Source organism: Manis pentadactyla, chromosome 7 (genome assembly GCF_030020395.1).
Source record: "Manis pentadactyla isolate mManPen7 chromosome 7, mManPen7.hap1, whole genome shotgun sequence".
Lineage (NCBI taxonomy): Eukaryota > Metazoa > Chordata > Mammalia > Pholidota > Manidae > Manis > Manis pentadactyla.
Window position 1 is genome coordinate 128,309,957 of NC_080025.1, and position 26,133 is coordinate 128,336,089.

Genomic DNA, 26,133 nt, shown 5'->3' on the forward strand with positions numbered 1-26,133 from the left:
TCACACTGAATCCATAGCGAACTTGCTTAAACCCATTGGCAAGACACTATTACATAGGAAACTGCTGAAGGATGTGGATAGAAAAAAGCGAGGGGAGAAGAATCAGAGTTAAAAAGTCAGGCAAGAAAGATCCTGGGATCCAGGTTGGGGAACCCAGCCCAGGAGGGAATCAAGGGAGTTTCCGAGACAGCAGTGAGGGTGAGCCCCAGATGACCGCTGGCAAGCGGGCTCAGAGAGCAACAGTCCAGGTCACCATAGGACGCGAGCCCCGGGAAAGAAATGCAACTGAATGACTGTGTGCTGGGTCTGAAAAGGCTGAGAGGGGTGATTACAATTCTGTAGTGAAGACTGGGAATGGGTTGCATTGGAAAATTGAGCAAATAAAAAATGATGGAATTACTCATCTGAGAATTTTTAAAGTTATTTCAAAATGAATACTGTCAACAGTATTCACATAACTATCCCCATCAATTCTTTGATGTAGTAAGTCCAGCTATGACTAAATTGAAGGTAAATGGATAGTATGAAGGGCAGTGTTAGAGCCAAACCCTCATTTAACCATAGTAAGAAAACTTAAAAAATAAACTTAAAATGAAGAAATAGCAATAGGGGCATTTTAAATGGAGGGAAATAATCAGAAGAAACAGTAAGTGGGTGGAAAGTAAAAGGGCTGCTGGTGCCAGGGCAGAGGGTGGCCCTTTGTTACTGGAGGACTTGGTGCTGACTCGTTAAGTCTAAGGGCAGGTGTGACATCGACAGAAATGAAAGCATGTGAAGAACAACCCAAATGCTCATCAAATGGATAATAAAATGCTATCTACCCATACGATGGAATATATGCAGCCATCAACAGGAATGAAGTACAGATATGAGCTACAACATTGATCAACTTTGTTACCTCAGTAAAGATGAATTTTACCTCAGTAATGAAAAAACATTACACTAAGTCAAAGAAGCCAGCTGCAAAAGGTCCCTATTGTGATTCCATTTATATAAATGAAGAACAGGCAAGTCCAGAGAACAGATCGTGGTTGCCAGGAGCCGGGAGCCAGGAGGAGTGCATGCTTGAAGGCTTCGGGTTCTTCTTCTGGGGGTGACGGAAATGTTGTAGAATTAGTGGTGATGGGCTGCACAGTGTGTGAATGTTGCTTAAAGGAGAAGTCACTAGATTGTCACTAGAAATCACTGGATTGTACATTTTAAAATGGTTAAAATGGTGAATTTTACCTCAATAAAAAAAATGTAGAGAACACAGTATAATCGTTTTTGTCGATGTAGTATATAAAGTCTATTTTATTTTTAGCTAAATGAGAGTTGCTTACAAAGCCTCTACAACATGTTTATATTCTTCTGCTTGATGAATAGAAGTCTTCGATGATTTATGTTTCCACATTATCTGAGGGCCAGTCATCATTCTGATTCAGGCAAGATTATATTTTAGACACAATAGGCAAATGAATTGTGCGGTAATCTCAAAATATAACATTAGAAATATTCATGCGTGCAGTTCTTCTGGAAGCCTAATGGCTTGCTTGTCATCTGGCAGTTTCACTTCAAAGGTGAGAAATGCAGAAAACTTAATGAATTTGGAGTTCTGGGAAGTAATGTGTTCTGAATGAGGGTACACTGTGTTTTGCTCCTCTTTTACCAGTTATATTTAATTTCTCTCTCCTTTGGCACTCCCCTCCTTCTGCAGTATCTTCTATCTTTTTTCAGGAGTCAGTTATTGAAAATCAGGTGAGTTATTCTGGCTACAAGAAGAGCTGGACCCCCTCAGACTCAAGCCAAGAAGCAAACCTCAGAGAAGATTTGGGGTCTTGTGTGAATCATTTTCAGAGTTCAGATCTGTTCCTGTTATTTTGTTTTTTTGGTGGCTTATTTGGGTTTTTCGGTAGATCACCAAGAATATTTTCAAAATCCTGTCTTGCTAAATGGCTTTTTAGGATCCAAAGCTTCGCTACTTGTTATGTTGTCCTAAGCCACTGAACTTTCTCATTTATACACCCCATTTTAAAAACTCAACCAGGAGAATATATGTAGAAGTAGGGTGTCCTTTCTCCTTTAAGCAACATCACTTATTCTTTCCTGCAAGTTTTACTTTTATATGGATTGTTCTTTAAGAATCACCCAGAAATGCTGCAAAATATGCAGCTAAATGTTTAAGCAGTTAGGGAATAGGAAGTTTTATTACCCTATTACATACAGTTTTGTTTGCAAGATGTTTACAATTATTAAACGGTTATAGCTCATGATTAATTTGTTGTATTATAGTAATATAAATTGATACTAAAGAAAAACCCAGAAAGACATAGCTAGGATCATGCTGCATAGGAATTAAAGGAAATTAATAGTCTTAGTTGCATAGTTTCCATTTAAATATTAGAAGATAAAGTATTTACATACAAGTAAAAATTAATTTGTACCAACATCATAATGCAAAATAACCATTTTGTGAATCTGGTAGTATTTGATACTCTTATTAATAAATGAAAATCAAAATTTATTAAAACATTATTGCTTTTTAGCAAGGTATATATGACTTTTTAAAAAGTATTTGTGACTTGTTAGGGTTTTGTTTTATTTGTAGCCACTTCCACCCATCTATGAGTGATCTCCCAAATTTTAGCAAACATATATATATGTATTTCTTCTCTCTATACACACACACACACATGGGGCACACACACAGAGTGATGGGGCATATGACATGATAGCTATTAATGCTATTAAAAATATGACACCAATCCTGGAATAGAAAAGGGACATTAGTGGAAAAACTTGTGAGATGTGAATAAAGTCTGAAACTTAGTCAACAGTAATGTACCAAAATTGCTTTCTTTGTATTGACAAATGTACCATGGCTTTGTAAGATACAATGAGAGAGAAAACTGGGTGAAAAATAGAACCCTCTGTACTAACTTTGTAACTTTTCTATAAATCTGTATGTCATTCCAAAAAGAAATTTAGAAACATTAGGTACCATAAGCAGAAAGTCTAAGTCTGGACATGGGTACTATGAGCTGTATTAGTTATCTAATGCTGCATAACAAATAACCCCAAAGTTTAGTGGCTGAAAACAACAAACATCTACAACGTCAGTTTCTGCAGGTAGGGATCTGGGCACAACTTTAACTGGGTCCTCTGGCTCAGGGTCTCTCCCAGCTGCGGTCAGAGTGTTGGCTGGGGCTGCCACCCCTCCAGACTCGTTGCAGGAGGACTCATTTCCAAGCTCCTGGTGCTCTTGGCAGACCTCAGGTCCTCATGAGCTGGTACCTGAAGACATCATTCTTTGCCGCGTGGGCCTCTCCACTGGGCAGTTCCCAATACGGCAGATGGCTTTCCTTAGAGAAAGCACATGAGCGAGTGCGAGAGCCAGCAGAATCATGGTCTATTTGTAACCTGATCTCAGAAGTGACATTCCATTACTTTTGTTGTATTCTGTCCACAAGAAGCAAGTCACTAGGTTCAGCTCACGCTCAAGGGAAGGGATTTACACAGGGCATGAATGCCAGTATGTGGGACTTCATGGGGCCATTTTAGAGGCTGTCTACCAAATGGGCACGCCCATCCACTCTGAAAAGAACAGTGCTGATTAAAAGCATAGGCACTAGAATCAGAGAGATCTGGGTTCGTACACCTGCATAAGAATGATCTTGGGACAAATTCATTATTCTCAGTTTGTTTTCTCATCTGCAAAATGCAGATGATAGTATTGACTTCTTAGGACCATTTTCAAATCAGATTAAATGAGATAATTCTAGGGAAAATGCTTATCAAGTGCCTAGCACAAAATAAGATTTCAGTATAAGCTGTTACCATCATTCTATCATCATCATTGTTTATTATCTGATTTAGGACTCAAATCTAATGTTGACAAGTGGTGGAAATCCCAGACGAGTTACCCAACTTTTCTGTGCTATTTCCTCATCTATGACGTGGGGTAAAGAGTACCCACTTCACAGAGCTGTTCAGAGGGATGGGCAGTGACCATGTGGTTGGTGCTGAGTAGCTGTCAATTGGTATTTTTAATGGGTCTAGTTTGCTTAGCATACCTTCACTCCTTTTTGTGTTGGGCCTATGTTTGTTGTCTTTGATCTTCTCTAAAATGGGGATAACTATCCTTCAGTAATAATTATTCTCTACATGGCTATTTAATTTGTCAATGGCTATCTGACTCATTAAATACAGAATTAATTTATGTATATAGAAGAAAGAAAACATGGATGAACTGTAGTGGAAGATCTATCACAATTATATTTGAAGTTTTAGAAAGAAAAAATGCTTTTTGAAGCAATTAGTTTTCTTCTATTTAATTTAGGTAATCATTGGAAGTAATTGTCATTCCCCGTGCGCACAGCAAATGCAAACGGAGAGAAACTGCCAGTTGGGTGAAAGGTGGAAGCAGCAGCTTGGAAGGAAAATCTGCCACAGACATGTACACAGAGGGTGTTGTACATGTCGGGCATGTAAGAACTGGGTGTACACGTGTGTAGGACCCAGCATCACTCCTAACCCGAGGACCTTATAGGCCAGCACAGAAGACTGGTCAGTAAATAAGTCAGTCACAGGACAACAGGAGTGTCATAAGGTTTCCAGAGGAGGACAAAGAAGAAAGCTACACTACCAGTGCTCCAAGACTCACAGTTGAAGACAAAGGGAAGGCCTCGGAGATAAGCCAGGGGTTGAAGAGTTAGCTGGAGCTCCCAGGCTGAGGAGCAGGAGGCGGAGGCAGCATCGGGGCAGAGGATATAGTCAGTACACATCCAGGCTTGGAAATATGTGAGGGGTGGGCAGCAGCCAGCAGCTGGGCAAGCCCAGAACACAGGATCTGAAGGGCTGTGGCTGGCGAAAAGGCTGGCGATCTAGGCAGCTACGCAAATCACAAAGCACGGAGAAGGAACAAAGCACAAGTACTCTAGAAAGACAACTGGTGGCCACATGAAAGCTGGAGTGCAAGTGAGAGGCTGGTGGAGAAAGTCATGGAGAAGACAGGCAGAGGGGGAGGGTGGGCGTGGCAGGGGCCAAGGGAGGAATCCTAGGTGCTCCGCTTTAACCAGGGGGGAGAGTAGGGAGGAATCGTTTTGGGGAAAAGAGAATGGCTATGGCTTTGGCATATTAAATCGCGACAGGTTTAGAATAGCAGGTGAAACTATCTAGGAGCTACTGGAAATATGGAAATAAGAGTTCTGGGGAAATGTCTGCAGCTAGAACTCTAGTTTGGGGGAAGTCGCTGGTGTTTTTGGAACCAGGGGAGTATGTCAGATAAGTGAGGAAAGAGAGAGCAGGTAAAAAAGCAGAAGACAGGGCTTGGGGCACATAATAACCAAAAGACAGAAAAAGAAGTGAAATGACCTCATTTGATTTGAGTGATACACATAATGTTTTGGCTACAAATTCCAAGTGTTAGCCCCAAGGTGGAAAGGGCTTCCCCAGGCCAACTGTGAGTTGGAGGGTCAAAAGGCAGGATGTGTGTGTGGGAAGGTAGGAAAGGGAGAGGCCTGAGCTTGGTGAGGTTCGGTGGTTACTGCCTGATGGTTAGGCTGTGGCCTCTCCAGGTCGGAGAGGACAGGACTCAGCCTGGAACCTCACCAGGTGCCCCCCTGTTGTTCCGGAAGCCACGTGGGGACAGCAGGCGGCAACGGGCTGACCTCTGGCTAAATTGGTACCTGCGGGGCAGAGGCAGCACGGTGACCCCTGGGAGGTGGAGTGGCTTGTCGTTAAGCCTTTTCCCACATTGCTTGGACCTAGAAAACTCAAAGTGTTGTTTTTAATCTAACAACTTCCATTCCATAGTAAGAAGGCGTAATCTAGGAAAACATGCAATATAACCTCCGGCTTCCTTCACCTTGCTTTCTAAACTGAAGCGAAGCATATTAACATAGCTCTGCCTAGACACAGAAACCCAGGCATCTGTACATTTTCCCTCGTGTTAGATGGAACTCCTAGCCTGCTGAGCCTGACACCGCCTTGTAAGAAAGTGACCTGTGAGCCATGGAAGGGGCGCCCCAACCAGGCACAGAAGAGCTCGCGGATGAAGTCACGCAGGCTTCTCAACGTGAGCAGCTTCCTCCCTCACTGCTCCTTTCAAATGACCTGAAGCAGTCATCCAGTTTACTCATCTTTTTTATTCTAGGTATCTAGTAGCACCAAGGAAAAATCCCCACAAATTCTGTACAATTTCTCTATATTACTATTAGCAATATGCTAATAGTTAACCATTTATTAGCATTATGACACATGTAATTCAGGGCACTGCAACTCAACTTAAAAACTGCAAAAGAACCACTGTGGTCTTTCTGCTTTGGATTTCTGTTGTCTTGGTTCTTATTCATGGCCCCAAACATCACCAATGCACATTCTCTCTCCTTTATGAGCTGCACGGTGCTCTTCCCCAATCATTATAACCGATTTCAGATGGTGCTAGAAAATTATATTGACTCTGAACACCAAAAGAAATCAGTCATCCTCTAAGGGGTCACAGGAGGATGTGCAGGTTGGGAAGGGCCAAAGGTGTATGAATCAGCCATAAATTCAGTCCTTTACCCCCACATGACGGAGCTGGTGTCACAGGAAAAGTGCTTAGAGGATTATTACACAAATGAGCATTAAGTTCTAACAAAGACATCCTGTGCAATCAACCTGTTACGTGTAATACCCAGCTGGCAGGGTAAGGAATGCGTCAGCTACAACATCAGGCAGGTTCTCAGGTTCTCCTGTCTCTACTCAGATACTTCAGGGTCGTCCTTTGGCCGCTGATAGTGCAGCTGGTCTCCCCCAAGAACACTGATTTCAAATGGTGCTAGACAATCACTATTTAAATCTAAACCACCATATGAAACCAGCTTCCTGAAGAAGCTTTATGATCATTTTTTTCTTCTGAACACTCTCTTACAATAAACTCAAGACAACCTAGAAAGGAAAAAGTTAAAACCTGGTTGTGAGCTATTCACTTTGTGGCCTAAACAGAGCTTCAGCAAATCTCATATATGCATATACTAGTATCAGCAAATCTGGTGTTGGGGGGGCATGCCTATGGCTATTTTTGAGCTGCCAAAGGTTCAGTTTTATCATTTAGAGGCACCAGCACACGTCAACTCCTTTATTCCTGGTGGGAAGTCAAGGGAAATCATTTGCCTGGGTAAAGAACCCAGGGCTCATCTTAGGGCCAAAGTAACCCAGTCAAGGATAGCTAGAAAGTGGTGCCTTACAGCATACATGTAAATGTATGTCACCCTGGTTTACAATCTCACCAGGAGGAGGGGGAGAGCTATTAACTACAATGTGCCCATGGTTGGTGATTTCAAGTGGGTTCAGCAGTATGCTAGTTAAGTCCAGAGGGGCAGAGTGTTTAGCTCAGGTCTGATTAACACTCTTACTCCTTACAAGCTTGCCCAGTTCTCTCTTCATCAGGAGATCACAACACAAACTCATCCTTCATAAGGGAGAAGCATCTGCTGCACATGCCCATGGCTATCAGGCTAGTTTTCTCATTCTGTAAATAAGGGACTAGAACACTACAGGCTGCAGAGACGTGTAGCAATCACCTCATCAAAGATCAGCAGCTCACCGACTGCAAAGAAACACACAAACTTTGTGAAGTGACAGGCAGTTCAATATTTCAACTGGATATAAATTCAAGCATTGTAAACTGAAAAAGTGATGCATCAGAAGCATCACTCAACCCCTCCAATAACTATTTCTCTAATTTTGTGTTTAGGGGTCCATGGTATCCTTCGGTATATGCTATTATCATTCGTAACATTAGTGATTGAAAGTATCCGAGAGGCAGCCAGCCAGGTTATTCTCATCAGTTAAAAATTCCAAAATCCAGAACAAAAAGATCTGTTTACTTTTTACAAATGACTAGTCCAGCTTTTGCCTACTGCCACTTAAGAGGTTTTTTTCAAATCAACAACTGACACTTTGGTTAAGGGGAAAATTTTTCCTGAATAAATTTCTTCCTTTCATTTGGGTCTGATAACATCATACACATGATACACATCTGATACATCCATACATGTACACACATGCATACACACGTACATATTATATAAACAAACATACTGTTTTGCTCCCTTAGAAACAAATAGGTCTGGTAAGTATTCTGTATTATCCTTTAAGTATGCTTTTTAAAAACTTCAGAAGAACAAAGATGGATACATGCTTTTGCATCTGTCTCTTCCTGCGAACCCAGTGAGACAAAGCATTTTCAGCCTGCAAAGCACAGAAAGCACATTGATCAGTCACTTAGCATACTTCTATGTGGTTTTAAGTCTTAGGGAAAAAGGGGGGAACTGAGGTACTTAGCTGGTGACTCTAAAATGAATTATACAAAACACACTGAATTTAATAGAGATCCTGAGTTTGGGCCACTGTTTTCACTTAATTTGCTGAAGCAAGGGACCAGTTACCTGAACATAGTTCTGCGTGAGGAGACTGGCTACCAAATTAATACAGGAAAAAAATCGCTTGTTCACTAGTAGGGAAATGAAAAGAGTCAGTTGATAAATCAATAGGGATCAGTCTTTCTCTTTCCAGGACACGCTCAGGAAACGGGATGACAGCAGCTGGTAAGCTGCTCGCTTGGTCGGCTCTTTCAGTGACATTCAACTGCAAGGAAAGATTTTGCTCAGTAAACATTAGCAAGTTTCCATTCCTCTGTGTCATCCAATGTCTAACAATCCACCCAGTTGTTCTGTACTTTTAGGACAGAATGCTGTAGGCCTGAATTTCTGCAACTCAGGGTGTTTCTATTTTAAGCATCAACGACTTTAAGGTACGGAATCAATTGGAAGGAGTGTTATTTTTCAACAACTCTTTCTTACACATGGAACAAGTTCTTAAAATTGTTAAACTTTTTATCTCCGGCATTCAAATAATTACCTTTCAAGAACAAAATCCTTCCTTGGTATCTCCACAAGCCACGAGAATGTGTTTCCACTTCAAAATCCAGTCTGCACTGCCATACTTCATGCTGTTTTGAGCAAGCTGCCTTTTTTCTTTTTTTTTTGTATTTTCTCTTCCAAATTTGATAGGAAAGTTGGAGCCTGAAATGTGGATCAATAAACCACAGCAGCAGGTCCTGTGTGGCGAAAGCAGAACAGTGGAAGCACATTGTTTTCACTGAGGTGAGATGCCAGTCTGTTCTTGCAGGAGCAACTGGATTAAGGTAACTTCCCTTGGGGCTTGAAGATTTCACAAGGAGACTTATCTGACTATGACACTTCTTTAAGAACACAGATTCCAAACATTACAGACATCAGGACACAACAGTCCAAACTTGAGTATTTGGGCCAGACTAACAATGCAACTACCATCGGTATGGCTCTGGATTGCACAGAGGTAAGACTCTCTGGTGACTTACATGCCTGGACGAGCACTTTCTTAGAGGAAGCAGATGACCAACTAGTGCAGGATCCAGAGCTGTGGTTTTGAGGTGAGGTCCTGGCTCTGTGGTTTACTAGCTAGGGATCCTGGGCAATCATTTAATTCTTCTGAGCCTTAGTATCCTGATCTAGAGAATGGAGATACAAATTCCTACACTGCAGTGGTTTTAAGGGTCATGTGGAATTCAGTATATGAAAACAGTCCATAATTTGTAAAACACTACACAAATATGCGTTGTTTTATCAGACGGATCAGAACTCTGGAGTGCCTTTTCCGGGGAAGGCCAAAATGAACTGAGAAGTGGATGGAAAGGTACTCTGAAAAATAGTAACAGCTTCCCTTTGGGAACACTTACTCTGTGCCAGACACTGTGCTACATGGTTTCACTGAGTTTTCTCAACGTTCACAGCCACCTAATGAGGCTGGCAGTGTTAACTCCACTTTCCAGGTGAAGGAACAGAGACCTAGAGGGGGCATAGGACTTGTCTGTTCTTGGTCACAAAACCTGTGAATGGCAAGACCAGAATTCAAACCCTGATTTACCTGGTTCCAAGCCCAGGCTTCCAGCTGTCATTCTCGGCTGCTCAGTGCTGTAGACACTGTAACGGCTGGACTCCGCACTGTCACGTGGAATTCTCAACATAAACTGGCTCTGAGTTTCCAGGCTTCATCAATCAGCGCATGAGCAAACCCTGAGAACCAACTTCGGTCCTGCTAAGCAGAAGCAGCATGGATCCACCCAGGGCAGAAACCTGGAAATCAGGATTGGCTTGCACTGAGTGCTCAGAGACCCGGAACCTCAGCCACTTTGCGGATTTGCAGTGTGACCTTAAGCAAGTCATGTCTTCTCTAACGCCCTGTTTTTCCACTAATTTTAAGGAAGCTTGAGTTAAAGAGCATAGCAACTAGTCCAATGATCATGTATGTAGCTCATGACAGTGCTAAAATACTGTCCTAAAGATAAAGCCCCCGAATACGGAGAGGCGGAGCCAACATGGCGGCGTGAGTAGGACAGTGGGAATCTCCTCCCAAAAACATATATACTTTTGAAAATACAACAAACACAACTAGCCCTAAAAGAGAGACCAGAAGACGCAGGACAGTGGCCAGACTGCAGCTACACCAGCGAGAACCCAGCAACTGGTGAAAGGGGTAAGATACAAGCCCCGGCCCGGCGGGACCCGAGCGCCCCTCCCCCCAGCTCCCGGCGGGAGAACAATAGGCAGAGCGGGAGGGAGACGGAGCCCAGGACTGCCGAACACCCAGCCCCAGCCATCCGGGCCAGAGCGCAGACACAGTACATGCCCAGGGGGCCCTGGATACTGGGGGAACAGGGAGTAAGACCTCTGAGCGGGTGCCGAAGCTGATGCCCCTGTGACAAAGAAAAGCGGGGGCTTTTTGAAAGTCTTAAAGGGACAGGGACTTAACAGCTTGACGGAAACAACCCAGGTCACAGTACAGCAGCTGGAAATTACAGGGAAAACCGGGTGCACTAACCCCCTGGGCAACAGCTCCGAGACCCCTCACGGAGGCAAACAGTCAAGCAGCACCCCCATCCATCACCCCACCGGGCGCTGCGAAAGCAGAGAAGCAGCCTGAGACAAATTCCGCCCACAGAAAGGGAAATTTCTCCCTCCCGGCCAGGCAAGACACAAAGACACTCTACACGCAATTACCCAACACAAGCCACTAGGGATCGCAGTTGCCCCAGTAAAGAAAGGCCAGTAGTAAGTGAAAATTTTGGCCCTCCCAGCTGACAGTCAATAGCACCTGTCAACATGAAAAGGCAAAAAAATATGATCCAGACAAGACTAACCCAGACAGCTTCAGCATCTGCTACATCTTCCCCTGAGAAGGAATCTGGGGAGATAGATTTAGCCAGTCTACCTGAAAAAGAATTCAAAACAAAAGTCATAACCATGCTGATGGACTTGCAGAGAAATATGCAAGAACTAAGGAAGAAGAATTCAGAAATAAAACAAGCTCTGGAAGGACTTCAAAACAGAATGGACGAGATGCAAGAGACCATTAATGGACTAGAAAACAGAGAACAGGAACGCAGAGAAGCTGATGCAGAGAGATAAAAGGATCTCCAGGAATGAAAGAATTTTAAGAGAGCTGAGTGATCAATATAAAAGCAATAATATAAGAATCATAGGCATTCCAGAAGAAGTAGAGAGAGAAAAGGGGATAGAAAATGTCTTTGAAGAAATAATTGCTGAAAATTTCCCCAAACTAGGGGAAGAAATGGCCTCTCAGACCACAGAGGTACACAGAACTCCCATGACAAGGGATCCAAGGAGGGCAACACCAAGACACATAATAATTAAAATGGCAAAGATCAAAGACAAGGACAAAGTATTACAAGCAGCCAGAGAGAAAAAAAAGGTTACCTACAAAGGAAAACCCATCAGGCTATCATCAGACTTCTCAACAGAAACCCTACAGGCCAGAAGAGAATGGCATGATATACTTAATGCAATGAAACAGAAGGGCCTCGAACCAAGACTACTGTATCCAGCACGAATATCATTTAAATATGAAGGAGGGATTAAACAATTCCCAGACAAGCAAAAGTTGAGGGAATTTGCCTCCCACAAACCACCTCTACAGGGCATCCTACAGGGACTGCTCTAGATGGGAGCACTCCTAAAAAGAGCACACAACAAAACACCCAACATATGAAGAAGGGAGGAGGAGGAATAAGAAGGGAGAGAAATAAAGAATCATCAGATTGTGTTTATAATAGCTCAACAAGCGAGTTAAGTTAGACAGTAAGACAGTAAAGAAGCTAACCCTAAACCTTTGGTAACCACAAACTTAAAGCCTGCAATGGCAATAAATTCATACCTTTCAATAATCACCCTAAATGTAAATGGACTGAATGCACCAATCAAAAGACACAGAGTAATAGAATGGATAAAAAAGCAAGATCCATCCATATGCTGCTTACAAGAGACTCACCTCAAACCTAAAGATAAAGCCCCCAAGTTTATCCTCCTAAGCTCCCCCATTATTATGCGGCAGTGCAGTGACATGGTCCCAGGCAGACTCCTGCAGCCAGAATGTCAAGCCCTCCCGCACAGCCCTGGGTGAGTTACTGTAACTCTTGGTGCCTCTGTCTCATTTGTAAAGTCAGGATTAACAGTCCCTGTCACTGAAGGTTGGTGTGAGAATTAAGATAAATAAGGTAAAGAAGTTTGCTAAATAACTAAGTAAAGCATGGTGTCAACATTCAATAAATGACAGCTATGATGATAAAAACAAATCCTTTTTCCTTCAGCACATTATTAGCAGAGATGCAGCTAAGAGAGCTGGCACAGCTCATAAACGGAGCTCACAGACCCTGCGTTCATACATCTGCCATATGCTGACCCACTCCAGGGTACCTAATTGTAGATGTGTGTGATGAATACTAAAATCTGAAAAGATGCCCTTGGATCTATAAATGGCATCTCCAACTCAGTTAACAGAAATGCATGTCTTTAATATTTTCTGTCTTCTTTTCCCATTCTAGGACCTGAACATGGGATCCACACTTGCTTTTAGGCAGAAGTTCATGTTATAGACTTTTTCCAACAGTAAATTGAGAGATGAGTGTTTAAGAGGACTGTAATAGAGATCAAACACTAATGACCACATGAAGAAAGTTTTACTGGGGTATCATCCAGGAACAAATAAAACAAAACTCCCCTGAGGTTGATTTACAAGCACAAGCCTCTACTTACACAGGGGTGTGAAAGCAATCTATTGACAGGTATTTCCCAGGCATCAAAATCTTCAGGAGGCATTTGTTCAGAAGATCAGCACCTGGAATTTAAATAATAGCATAAACCCTTAGGAAAGATCCCGGAGCAACAGAGGAAGTACAAGTCAGTTGTTTTCTCTTGTTATTCCACCAACGTCATAGAGAAATGAATTTTTAATTTGAGAATTAAGAAGCACCCTCTCTTTGCTGCTTAAGACATGTAGGTTGGGAAGGTTCCTGTGCAGTGGGTGGCAAACGTCCCCTCACGCTGGTATCCTCTCTGCGCCGTTGTGGCACTACTAAATAAAATGCCGACTGTGCGTTTCACAGGTCATCAAGGTTTGCTCAGCAAGATGTCTTATAAAATAAAACAGAATGTAAACCTATAGCTCCAATCATGGAAGAAAGGCATGAAAGAAAGCAGCCTGACCAGAAGACAGGAGGTTTCTATTGTAAAAACCGACGTTGCAAACCTCACGCTGCAGCGGCACAGACTCCAGAAGGCCAGCAGAGGGCAGCACTAGTCTGTAAGTACAGCCTCCCCTTAACTGTTCTGGTATCACGGGGAGGGCAATTCAGAACTGAAACTGCACTGCAGTCTCCCCGACGTGGTCTAACTTTAAAGCTGGACTGCACCTTCACCACATCACAAGAAAGGAAGCCCAGGTCCCAGAGGTCTCCATTTCTTAAAACTGATTGTTCAGATCTTCTGCACATGTGACCTGCTACAGTAACTGGGAGTGCTTGCAAAAGAGCACCAAGGAGATCTCCTTTCAAGGGGCTTAAGTCTCAAAAGCTCACATTTCACCCAGCAGGAGGCTGAGTGACTCAGCAAGATGATGAAGTCTGTCCTGTCAAGTTACCACCTATGGCAACTTCTAAGTTAATGATTACAACTCCAGGGAGGAACTTAAACACAGCCGAGGGCACAGATCAGGACACGTTCATCAGCAATGGTGTGATACCATCTATATACGTGCATCAGATCTGACTGGGAAGAAAATGAGTTGTGGTTCACAGGTGTGACCTTCACGTCAACTGCTAGTGAACATGCTCTTCAGTGACTATGCTCATGCACTTCCAAGATGCTATCAAAACAGGGACATACGTTGGGAAGATTCTGGAGAGTTGGGGCTGAATTCAAGAGGATCCTGACTAGTAAGAGAAATGGTGAAGAAAAGCCAGTTACATTCTATACTGTCTTACAACAGGAAAACAAATATAAAATTTCAAGCTGAGAAGTATAAATGGAAGGAAGATCTATCAGGGCAAACGCAGAATTCAAACCAATGTGGAGCTATTAAATCACAACAATTCTGGAATATTTAAGTACTATTATAAAGTAACAGCATGTTTCCAAAATTGTCTTTATCATAACAAGGACTGGACCCAAAGTCAGAGGGGCATACCTTCCCTTTTAAACAGTAACTGAGATATGTGTCAGGTTGTGAGGAATGCCGGTCTGCTGTTTGCTGGGAGCTTTTCAGCATTTTGGAAAAGTATCTGGAGTAATTCATTTAAGCTGCTGGCAAGTCCGGTAATTAACCTTGCCCTGTAAAAGCGTATGATAAAATCTCATTCTGTAGCATACTTCCTTCTTTCTCGCTGTCATGCCTCAAGAACTTGGGAGTACTGTGTGACCAAGAACAGCAGCCTCCTAAGATTCAGATGGACACACATCATTTATAGACGGGTAAACCAGAGCACCAAAAGGTTTGGCCAAGAAGACTGTGTGAGGCAATGTAAGCTCGCTCAACTCTGAGGGTATGAGTATGACAAATGCACCTGCAGCTTTTCACTGATACCCCTGCCTCCCCTAGTGAGCACTGGAGGCCCACACCCTCCCCAGGAGCTCTTGGTTCTAGGTGCAGGGCAGGGCCATCACCAAGGAGAGCGGCCAATTCCATTCTTTACCAGTGAGACTCCTGCTGCTTTCTCAGGAGGGACCGACAGCCAACCTACACTCTTGTAAGGACAGCCCTTGTCAAAGAGGCCCCCAGAGGTGAAGTGCTCAGCAGTCAGCCTCTTGAACCTTTGAGGTGGTCGAAGCTGACCTCTGTCAATCTCTGCTTAGGAGCAAACCTACCAGTAGTATCTTTTCCTTGTCTCTGCCTTTCCGCCCCAGCACCAGCTTCTCTGAGTTAACCTGCTTACATGCTGCCTTTTAAGTGTCACGTGCTACTAATTGACCTCACATTTAATGGCACGTTTAAACTGTGACTAGAGAGACAAGCAGCTTAAGCTCTGGGGTCAGAAAGACCTGATTCAAAGATTCCCTCTGTCGCTTGTTACACAGCTTGTACAAGCCATTTTTGAGCTTTAGTTTCTTCATGTATAAAGTGGAAGTAATACTATTAATTCTCAGAGTTGTGAAATAACTCAAGTAAAACACATGGATGATAATCTTCCATAAATGTTAACCACACCCCCGGGAGGGGATAGCACATTTAACGTTTTGGATAAAATTTCTGAAGGATATATAATCAGTATGTTACAATAGGTATGAAAGACTGAAATACTAACAGGCATCGGTAAATGGGGGTTTCTCTGGAGGGAAAGGGTAGCATGTAAACCAATCGACATCATAACAAGGGAGTCAAGAGTCCAGGAAAAGACAGATCCTATCCAAAACTGCGATGAGGGCATTCCAAACACTTGCTGCTCCTGATCTACTCACACCCCATGGCCGACTGCGTTTACCACGTACCAGGCGCTGCATGAGGCTCGGAGGGTGCAGAAGCCAACAAGGCACACAAGTCCTGGGTAAGCAAACATATAAACAGATGTCACCCAATGAAGAGGACACTGCCATTCCGAAGAGTTAGGGGGCTTCACAGAGGAAAGGGCCTGAGCGGGGCTCCATGGGATGGTCTGGGCAGGAGGGAAAAAGGGAGGGCCTCAGAGGGACATGGCAGGGAGGTAAGCAGTGAGAATGGGGGAGGCCACCGCGCTGGTGGGCAGGAACTTGTGGTATTAGACAGCAAGGGATCCGAGGTAACCCAAGACTGTAGGACTCGAAAGCGTGTGAGAGCACGCTCGTGCCTGCGCTCCTGCACACACACGGGGTGGAAGTCGGGTGAGGGCAGGGACAGCCAAGGCGGAAACACACATGAAGTTCACAAAGGGCAGAAGGACAGGCATCCGCCCAGCACCAGTTCTACGAGTTTGCAAGCTAGTGGGGGCCAGACAGCTGGCTGACAGTGGGATGGGGACTAGCACAGGGTCTCTAGGGGCTGTGGGGCCCATAGGGACAGCACCAGGCTCTGGGGTCAGGATAAGCTTTCCCAAGGGCCTCCTGTTCTCCATCTCTCTAGAGGAGTGGGCAAGAAGAAATAAGGGTGGTCAGCTGTGCCTGGGTTTCCCAGAGGGGCTGGTAGGCCCCCTCTGGGATGCCTTGATGAACGGGGTCTACAGGTGACTATTTGTCTGGAGTGTAGTTTTGGCTAGAGACAGATTAAATGATGCCTTGCAAAATGCTCTTCAGCTCAACATGAGTCCTGTTCCCTGAACCCAAATCCTTTAAAATTTAGGCCAAAGGCAGATGACCATATTCAGGGATGCTGACTTCCCTGTACACTGGAGGCAAAACACAGCTAAGGTACTTCCAAGTGCTGCTCGTGTACAGGAAATTTAGCACACTGATCAAGAACAGCAGGGGAGGACAGGAGCTCTCGGCCCTGTACCCCAGTCCGCCTGCATACGAGAAGGCTATTAACACGGCAGCGTCCCGACAAAGAAACAGCAAGAGCAGGCTGGCTGAGGCATTCAAACACAGTACGAATATAAAACCCTAGGGAAGAAACAACACAAGCTGCTTTCGATTCCACTTTTCCTGTTTACTGTGTAATCTTCTGTAAGGAAAATTGTACCCATGGTTTAAATTTGAAACATTTGCCAGATTATAATTTCTTAAGCACACAAAAATAAAACAAGAAATCCAAGGTCTATTTAAGTGCGCCTCCCCACCGCCCCCAGGTTTCAGTGGGGTGGGGCCAAGGTGCGCACGCTTCTGGGCAGCACGGGAGACGGCCCCCACCCTGGCAGAGTGGCCCCTGGAAAGGCCATGGGGGACCCAGGGCGGCCTGTACACAGTCAAACACTTCTCCGTCCTAGCTCTTTTTAAAATAAACTGTCTACCTTAAAAATGAAGACAATACAGGTGATGGGGGAGAAAAGCACTGTTATTTATCTCCAAAGTCATACTGGAAGCTAAATACAAGGTACTGCTGGCTTCATGCTGTTTCCATGGGAAAAAAGGCACTCACTGTTAGGAGGGCTGAAGAGCAGTTTCTCCTGCGAAGAGACCTCGTTGGGGGTGCTGACTTGATCCTTAGACAAAGTTAGTGTGCATTCTTGGGGGAAAACGCAGTTTTGTAATAGCCGTGCCATTAACATAACGAAGTGACCAACGCCAGCTGTGGAATCCCACACCCAGAAGGACCCCTGCAGGAATCCCGTGCGGATCTCTTGACTGGCTTTTCCAGGCAAAAACTATCTAAATTATTTTCTCTCTCAGCTCTGGTTGTTGTCCTTGTGGCCAACTGGCTTCCTGAGAAAGCAGCGGCGGGCACAGGGAGCTGCCGGGTCCTTTTCCGAAGATGCCGTCCCTGGCTCTTGTGGATGCTGGAGGTGGGACAGGGTCCAGAGGAGAACTGGTCCTCACAGCACCAGAGGGCCTGGCAGGGTCACTGATTCACACTCTGGCTCATGGGGCAATGGGGCCCTTCCCGTGGGCTTTGTGCCCAAGTTCACAAGCAGGTGGGAAGAGGGCGCGTCGGCTGCTTGTCCTGAACTCTCCTCCTCTGGTCCATCTAGCTTCTCTATCCCATTCTGTCCCCGTCCTCCCTCCTCATTACCAAGAGGTGCTTGTGAGCTTCTAGAGCATCTTCTAAATGTTACATTTACTCAGGGCCAAAAGAGTACAACATGTTCTTAGAATATTGCTCAATTCCCTCCGTTTGGAAGGACTCCGTTTGTTTTATTAAGAACTAGTGTGGCAAAACTTAATTCTCAATCCCAAAAAAAAGAGAAAGAGAGCAAGTTACCAATCTTGCATTTTGGCATATAGGTACTGTTCTTATTTCTGCCCAGGAGCTAATAAATTTACAACACTGACAAGAGACTTTGAAAAAGTTGCCTATGACAAATAAATAACTGATTTGTTTCATTTTGTAAAGAATGAGGTTTCTCCCTTCTGCCTTAAGTAATTTTCTAAACATTGCTCCAAGGGCAAATGGCCTCTCCTGGCTGGGAGGCCAAGGGCATGCTGGAACCTCCTCCAAAGGTGGACGAGCTGCTGTGGCCTCTCCTTCCTGCTCTGGGATCTCTGGCAGACCGAAGTCCCCCAAGTTTAGTCTCTTCAACTCCAAAACAGGTAAGCCGTATTTGATAGTTTTCCTTTTGGTCTAAAATAAGATGATTCTAAAACAGGACATTAACTATAAAGGCAGTTTCTGCTTGGGACCTCACCTAAGGGGTTTTAGTCCTAAACCCATGTGTGGAGAGTGGCCCTGCCAAAAGAGAAACATTCTGAATCATGCAAAACCATTAAGAATGTTGGCTCCGACTTCAGAAGGGCAGGATAAACAAACTTGGGCAGGGCGAGAACTCACTCACTGGATGTCTCTGCCTTTTTAACTCATCAGTGCCTAAGTGCTTCCCAAGTACCTTCTAATGGCTTCGATGCCGAATGCGGTCACATCGGTACTATTAAGGCAGCTTTCTTCAAGGCCAGGCATATTGAATTCGGTGTTGAGTGCTCACTACTCTTTCTGTAAGGCACCAGGACTGGCAACTTCTTGCCAAAAGCAGGTTAATTCTCCCACCCCACACAGGTCAAAAAATGAAGAATAAAGCTTCCCTCTTGTTAAAAATCCTCCTTCCCCAAATTGCACTCCCAAATCCAATGAGTTTAGAGTATCTTTTGACTGGAATGGATTCTAGAATCAGCTGAATTAACTGACCTCTAACTTTCACATTCACTTCGATTCAGCCTAAATTTATTGATCTGAAATCATAGAGGCTGTAGGAATCAGGGTATGGTTCTGACGTCCAGCACAATCTGCCTCAATTCTTCTGCCTTATAAAAAACTAGGAAACATTCTGTCCACTTTCTGGTGTGGCTAACTTTTTATATATACAGTATTCACGGAAAGAACAAGGGGAAAAAACCCAGCTTCAGGGACAGTTCCCAGCGTACTTGGCAAGTCAGTAGCTGAGTTCCACAGCCCTGGGGAAACGGCCTCATGCAGGCCTGGGGCTGGTCAGAGGGCACGCACATACTCTCAGAGCTCAAGACAATTTGCTCAAGATGACTGGGGTTTTGCCTTCAGGGACGCTTCAGCTATACAGAATTAACTGGGCATGTGATGTGTAGAATTTTTTAAAAATGAACTTTTTTAAGTTAAAAAATTCCATACTCAAAAAACAAGAGACATGATGCCATTTCCTCCAATCTTGAAAGCTGCCAGTGGTGACAGCATCGTTAACCACATGCAGCCTTTGCATTTGGGCAACCAACTGATTCATTGTCACCAGACTCTTTTTGGCCTTATAGGAATTGAGAAAGTTGGTAGTATTTCCTAAGAGTCATTGTTCACTTGTGGTGAAAATGCAGAGAGCTTTTTGTTTTGTGTTTTGGAAAATCCTGATTAGCTGCAATGGTGACTAGGTAGTCAGACTCGCCCTTCTTTTGCTACTTGATAAAGGCTTATTTTGTCAGGCAAGGAGGGATATGATGGTTCACTTGTTTTTTTTTTAGACTGAGGCCATCTCTATTCATTAGTGTAGTAAACGAGTCAGACATACATTTTTTTAATCTCCTTTCAAAAGCAGCACTACATTTTTATCTTCTCTGGAAATGAAATAAAAGCATCATAATCTTTGAAAACAACATCTATCAGAGTCCCTATAAGTTAATTAAAAACTTTAAAAAAAACCCCTAAACTTCATGCATTTATTTCTTAAGAATATTGATAGTTTAGACGTTTCTCTATGCCATTTTATTCCTTAAGCTCCCTTAATCCACAAGGTCAAACAGAATCTGAAAAACATCACTTTAGAATCTGTTCATTCCATTTTTAAAGATATTTGTAAATGGATGGTTCTGGTATGTCTAAATAAAACAAAATGGACCATAACTGTAACTGTGTGAAAAACTGTCTGTACTTTGCCAAAGACACCAGCCAGAAACTACCATTAAGATAATTTCCTTTTCAGTTCTTCACCTAGCTTTATTTCACATCCTAATCAGCAGTGACACTCGAAATACATCAACGAATCTATTTTTCCTTGCCTGGCTGTTGCCCTGACAGCTCTTACAAGCTGAGCAAGGTGGAGGTTCTCTAGCTGCCTGAGCCAGCCTCACTAGGGCATTGTTCCCAGGGTGGTGACTCAGCTCCGGAGGCCACCTGCTGCACGTGGGTGCTACCACCTTCCGGGTCATGCCAGTCACTAGGGGAGAGGAACAGGGCAGAGCTGAAGGGGTCCAAAGGTCCAACAGCTCAGTCCCTGGTCAAGGGCACCACCAGGAGGAAAGCCTTTGTTGACAAGAGATCTGGTCCCTTAAGTGGGTGGCATTAAACAGTAGAGGGGCTTCACCCCTGGTCCTAAGCTCTTGGTCACCACCTGAGACTCAATGCCCACAGGAAATGAAGGCAGGGCCCCAGAGCAGCTTCCATTCTCAGCACCACTGGATTGAGTCACTATGGTTTTCAAAGAGAAGCAAAGGGCGTCCACTGCCTGCAAGATACTGGGTGCACTTGAGGCCATTCCATTCTCTAAATCCAACCCACCTTCTGGGCATTTGCTCAACTTCCTTCGGCTCCAATTGAAATAAGCAGCCTCCACTCCCCTGCTCTGCAGGGCTCCCTCCTTCAGCTCTGTTTTGGGGGAAGAGTTACACTGCCAGCAGCCACAGACACTGAACTACTCCACCTGGTTTTTTATTCCTTGCCCACTTTAATGTACAAAACCTTCACCATTCAGTTCAGTTTCACCTACTTCCTCTATGGAGCCTCCCTGAACCCTCTTCTGCACTCAAGCACTTGGACTTAACATAAAGTTAACTGATGTTCACGGAGTCCCCATAACGGTGAAGTCCTTTCCATCAGCGACCAACACCTAAGGGGCCCATACTCCATGTCGGATGCTGTCGAGTGCTAGGAGTGTAAAGGGAAAGCATACAGGAGGTTTGCATCCCTTAGAGGGGAGAAACACCTGAGCGACACAGGTCAGCAGACGTAGGGGCCATGTCTGACAAGGGGCCACGGAAGCTCAGCAGAGGGAGGGGCTGCCCTGCCTACAGCATCAGTGTCAGCCCTGGGCTGGATTCTAAAGGAGGAACAGAGTTTCAAGGCAGCACAGGTCAGACGAGGAAGGGCGATGGGGAGGGAGAAAACGCTTCAGACACATGTGCACCTCAGCATCGCCGCGGCTGCAGTCCTACCGCAGGGGGCACGTAGGGCTGCGCAGTGCCCCAGGGCCTTACCACCAAGAGTTTGCATGACTGGCAGTGTACCTAGGATGTCTGAAGTGTAACAGAGCTACATCCTGTGTGAGAGACAGACAGCCTACAACAGGGACTCTTACAGGGCAGAGGCATTTCACATACATCATCTTGTTTAATCACCACCACACTGGTCAGCCATTTATTTGGCAGTTAATCATCCTGCCTTGTGACATGTTCCTTTCTGCCATTCGGTTCCTTAATGTCGCCTGCATGTTTCTGTCTTCTCCCCAGCTGGACCATCAGCTCTTTGCAGCACGGAACAGCACTTTCCTCATTGAGGATTCCCCAGTGAGCAGAGCTGCACCTCACCCCACAGATGTTCAGTCACACGTCTCAATTGAAATTTTAGGACGTGCTTTTGCTACTCTGCCTGTCAAATACAGTATTAGATTCATCAGCAAATCATCTTGAGTTCTAGAATATGGATGGTACATACAAAAAGTGGCGTGCAATGTAGGCAGGCTGGGATCATGTTGTGCAGGCCCTGGACAACCGGGCTACAGAATTTGGAGCTCTTCCACAGCAGAATTTTGAGGAAGAAAGTGACATGACTGAAGCATGCTTTAAAAAGATTAATTTGGCAGTAGGATGGGCTGAATGGAGACAGGGAATAGTACAAAGGAGAGGTGAGTAAAGGTTGCCTCTAGAGGTGTTAAGTTTCTCTACCTTTTGTGCTGACATTGGGGGTCACTGTTCTGACGGCACCTTGAGCTTAACTGAGGGCTTTCCTGAGTCCATCACACCCAAGTGGATACTCGGTAATGTAGGTTTTGCCTGCTTTTCTTCTCCTTCCCTTTACTCCTCCTAGCGCAGCAGTTATATGCTAACCACTGTGATACAGAGACAAAAGCCTTCCCTCTCAATCAGCTCACAACTGCGGGGGAGGAGGAAAGTACACCTGGTTATAATGTGCTGTGTCAGGTTCCCTCTGATATCCTCTCTTCCTCCCTCTCATGTTATCTTGTGTTGCATTAGTCCTACAAACAGAGGGCTTCCTGAAGGAGGTGGTACCTGAGGTGGCTCTGAAGAACCAGGAGGTGTTAGCAATTAAACAGATGAGGAAGTGCTAAGAGCACACGCAAAGGTGCAGTCCAGGGTGGAGGCGCTGGGCTCAGGGATCTGCTGAGAGATGTGCTGGAAATTGGAGGAGGAGTTGTTTAAGGGCTGGCTTTAAGTGAGAGAAAGACGACCAAATTTACATTTTAGAAAGATCAGTCTGGAGGCTGAGTAAAAAAGCTTATTGGAAAATAGTGACTGTGAAGATAAAGGACAAAGTACAGATTTTACAATAAGCCCCAGATACGGAATGTGTAATGAGAGGGCGACTGAAAAATCACTGTAGAAAAACTTTAAAATTCATATATTTCTCAGAGGATCCAAGAGGTTGCACACGCCCTTCCTGGAGCTGGCCACAAGGTGGCAGCCTCGCCCAGCCATCGTGGCCGCTAGCCCCTCCAGGATGAAGGGGGCAATTTCCAGATTTGTTTGCAAAACCTGGGAACATTTGGTTTTGACCACGAGAAGTAGCTGGCCTTTTTAAAGATTTCTGGGCTAACAACTTTGAAAAGTAAGGAATATTTGCCATTCTCCAGTTAAGTTCATTGTAAAATGGATTTAAGACATGTATTCTGGGAGGTTTCTCCACATCCACGTGAGAGCTGACAGAATTTCAAGGTTTATGACTTGTAAGACGAGTACAGCCTTATCTGCCCTCACCTTAGCTTCTGATTCCCAAACTGCTCTCTGCTTAGCCCCCCTGAGATTTTTAGATGCCCCTTACCAGTCTCCCTAAGTCTACTCACAGGCAGCCTTTCATGATTTTATCTTTGTGGAAGACTGGATGGAACCACCCAAACTTCAGAGCCCAGCGTTTTCCACCATGCAGGGCAGAACCACTAAGTAAATTCTGAAGAGGAAACACAAGCTCTGTAAGCCTGCCCCAGGAGCACACTCTCCTCCCACTGAAGACCTCTGCCCATCTGGGCGAGAAGCCTGAAACTAGTGTTCCTCCTGCCTCCGACTGGGCTCCTTCCCAGGGAAAAGTGTGCAGAGAGTCTGAAACAATGGAAGTTGAGAATGGTGAGTCTGAGTGAAAGCAGAGCCAGCTGGTAAAGGGCTTGGCCCCCAGGCGGGTCTGATAATGAGGCTTGGAAGTTAAACCGGCGAATGCTGCCCAGACCCTCAGCAAGCAAGAGGGCACTGCCTCCAGGTCAGCGACAACTGCCTACCTGAGGCCCTGGTCTCCACTGTGTAGGTTACCTCAGGGAGATGCTGAGGCACGTGTCTCCCATGGGGCTGAGTGGCCGCTCCTTCTGGAGAGGCAAGGAGTGCCACCTAAGTGCCCAGGGAAGGCGGCGGGGCCCAGTGAGGACGTGCCACCAGCCTGAGCCCTGTTCCAGAGCCCATGCAGCCCCTTTGGCTTCCTCGGTCCACCACTCGCTCTCTTGTGAACATGCTGGCCATTTACTGTTTGCTACTCAGAGGCAAAGTAGACAGAAGTAGAAAGAGGAACAGACTCTGTCACCTGGAATGCAGTGTCCACGAGCTAACCTGGAGAAGACAATCACCTTGCAGGCGCTTTATACCTATTACCCATGCAAATTCTCACAGAAGCTTTATGAGGTGGCTCCTACTACCATTCCCATTTTATGGATGAGGAAACTGAGGCACAAAGACATTAAGTAACTTTAATGTGCCAAATCACATAGCTAGGAAGTGGCAGAGCTGGGATTCAGATCCAGGCAGCCTGACTTCAGAGCCTATATGCCATACACTGCCTCATCTCAACAGGGAGGCCTGGTAACCTGCCCTGAACCGCACAGCCCCTGTGGCATGGAAGGAAGGGTAGGGGCTATAGACAAGAGATGAGAATCCCAGCTCCTAATCCTGCCCCAGTGCTTCCTCCATACCCAGGGGCTTCCTCTCTGCTCCTACCAGCACCCCCTGCTCAGATGGCCAGGAGAGATGGATCAGTCCTCAGTCAAACATGGATCAGCTCAACAAGTTTACTAAAGATTTCCTTGTATGGAAATCAACCTGTACTTTTCTTACCACATGCACAAAGTCTTTCAGTCTTCAAAAGTGATTTTAGGGACGTCCTCAAAGCCCAGACAGGATATCTTCCTTTTCCAAAGCTGTACTTGATTTATAGCCTCCCTGAAGTTTTTAGCTGATTTAACATTGTTAGTGGTTTAAATTGGCACACCAAAAGTTTTAAGAACCTAATTGCAGAGGTCACATTGTTCTCAACATCAAAATTTGAACACATATGCTAGAATCACCTCAACACAGGAAAAGGGAGACAGTTAACTGCATCCTCCACCCCCGATGTCCAGGGGAAGCCACACTTCATAGGGAGAAGAACAGTCTCCGGGCCACCGAGGGACCCAGCGGCCTCTTACCAGCCCTCCGAAGTAATGGCTCACGTTCGGACTGAATGGAGGGCCCCTAAAAGCCAAGCTCATAGACAGGGTTTCGAAGCTATTCCAGCAAATCAGCAACTAACCAGTCCTTGTAAATATCCTAGAGTATAACACAGAACCAAAACGTGTTCACGCTGAATTAGAGCGTATGTACTCACCACTGAGCTCCCTGCTGGAATTACTGGGCTGGGGAGAAACCAATGTTCCCAAGCGACTCTGACGTGCTAAAAATACTTCTCTCCTTTCATTCTCTGGTCACTGTTCTGGACGCGAGCTCAGCACCGCCTGGTCTGCAGAACCTGGTACATCGCTGTCTATATCCACTTTGAAACTGGATAGTGAGAGAATATTCTTGTTTTTTTCTTTCCTCACACACATGAATACAAGGTTACAGAATAAGATATGACAACATTCTACTCAAAAACAGCTGGTGAAGGATAACTGCTTTCAGACTGGCACCTCAGGGAAAATTTGAAAGAGTCCTTTAAAAAAAATGCTTACTTTAACTACAGACCAGCACACCTCAGAGATATAGCTAAATGCTGGCACAGAAATTCCTAATGATACTCAAGCAAATACAATTTCATAAAGGGAAACTTGTGCGTAATGTGCCTTGTGGACAAGCTGCTCTGATCTCCTCCTGCAGCTTCAAAGATATTTCTGCTTTGTTGCATAACCCATAACCTTGAAAAAAACCAGCTCTCCTGCGAGCAGCTTCTCTGCATCCACCTGTTCCCCACAGGTAGTAAAAGATTAGAAGGATCAGAACCAGTGTTTACACAACAATTTCTAGTGCTTTCTTCCTTCTGGCTCCCCACCCCCACCCCCACTCTATCCCCCAAGTTCGAAGTTCATTTCTTCTAGAACAGAGCAGAGGTGGTTCAAAGAGCCCACAGGGAAAGACCTAGGAGAAGTGCTTGTGACAAGCCTGCGCTGAATGCCCCTGACAGCACGGGGCCTTCCGGACCCAGGTCAGGACCAGCAGCAGAGGTGCTCAGAAGCCAGGGCTGGCCTGAGGCCACCTCGCTGCTCCTTCAGGGTCCGGGGCCTAATGACAGACCATGAGA

At 45.0% G+C, this 26,133-nt stretch overlaps 1 long non-coding RNA gene across 1 annotated transcript in view; it reads right to left on the bottom strand.

The window, feature by feature from the left end:
• Positions 1 to 12,391: 12,391 nt before the first annotated feature.
• The window catches only part of LOC130684311 (uncharacterized), a 66,780-nt gene continuing 53,038 nt past the window's right edge, over positions 12,392 to 26,133 (bottom strand). The window contains exon 3 of the long non-coding RNA XR_008998550.1: positions 12,392 to 13,197. This is a non-coding gene — a long non-coding RNA (uncharacterized LOC130684311). The remainder of the gene's footprint in view (positions 13,198 to 26,133) is intronic.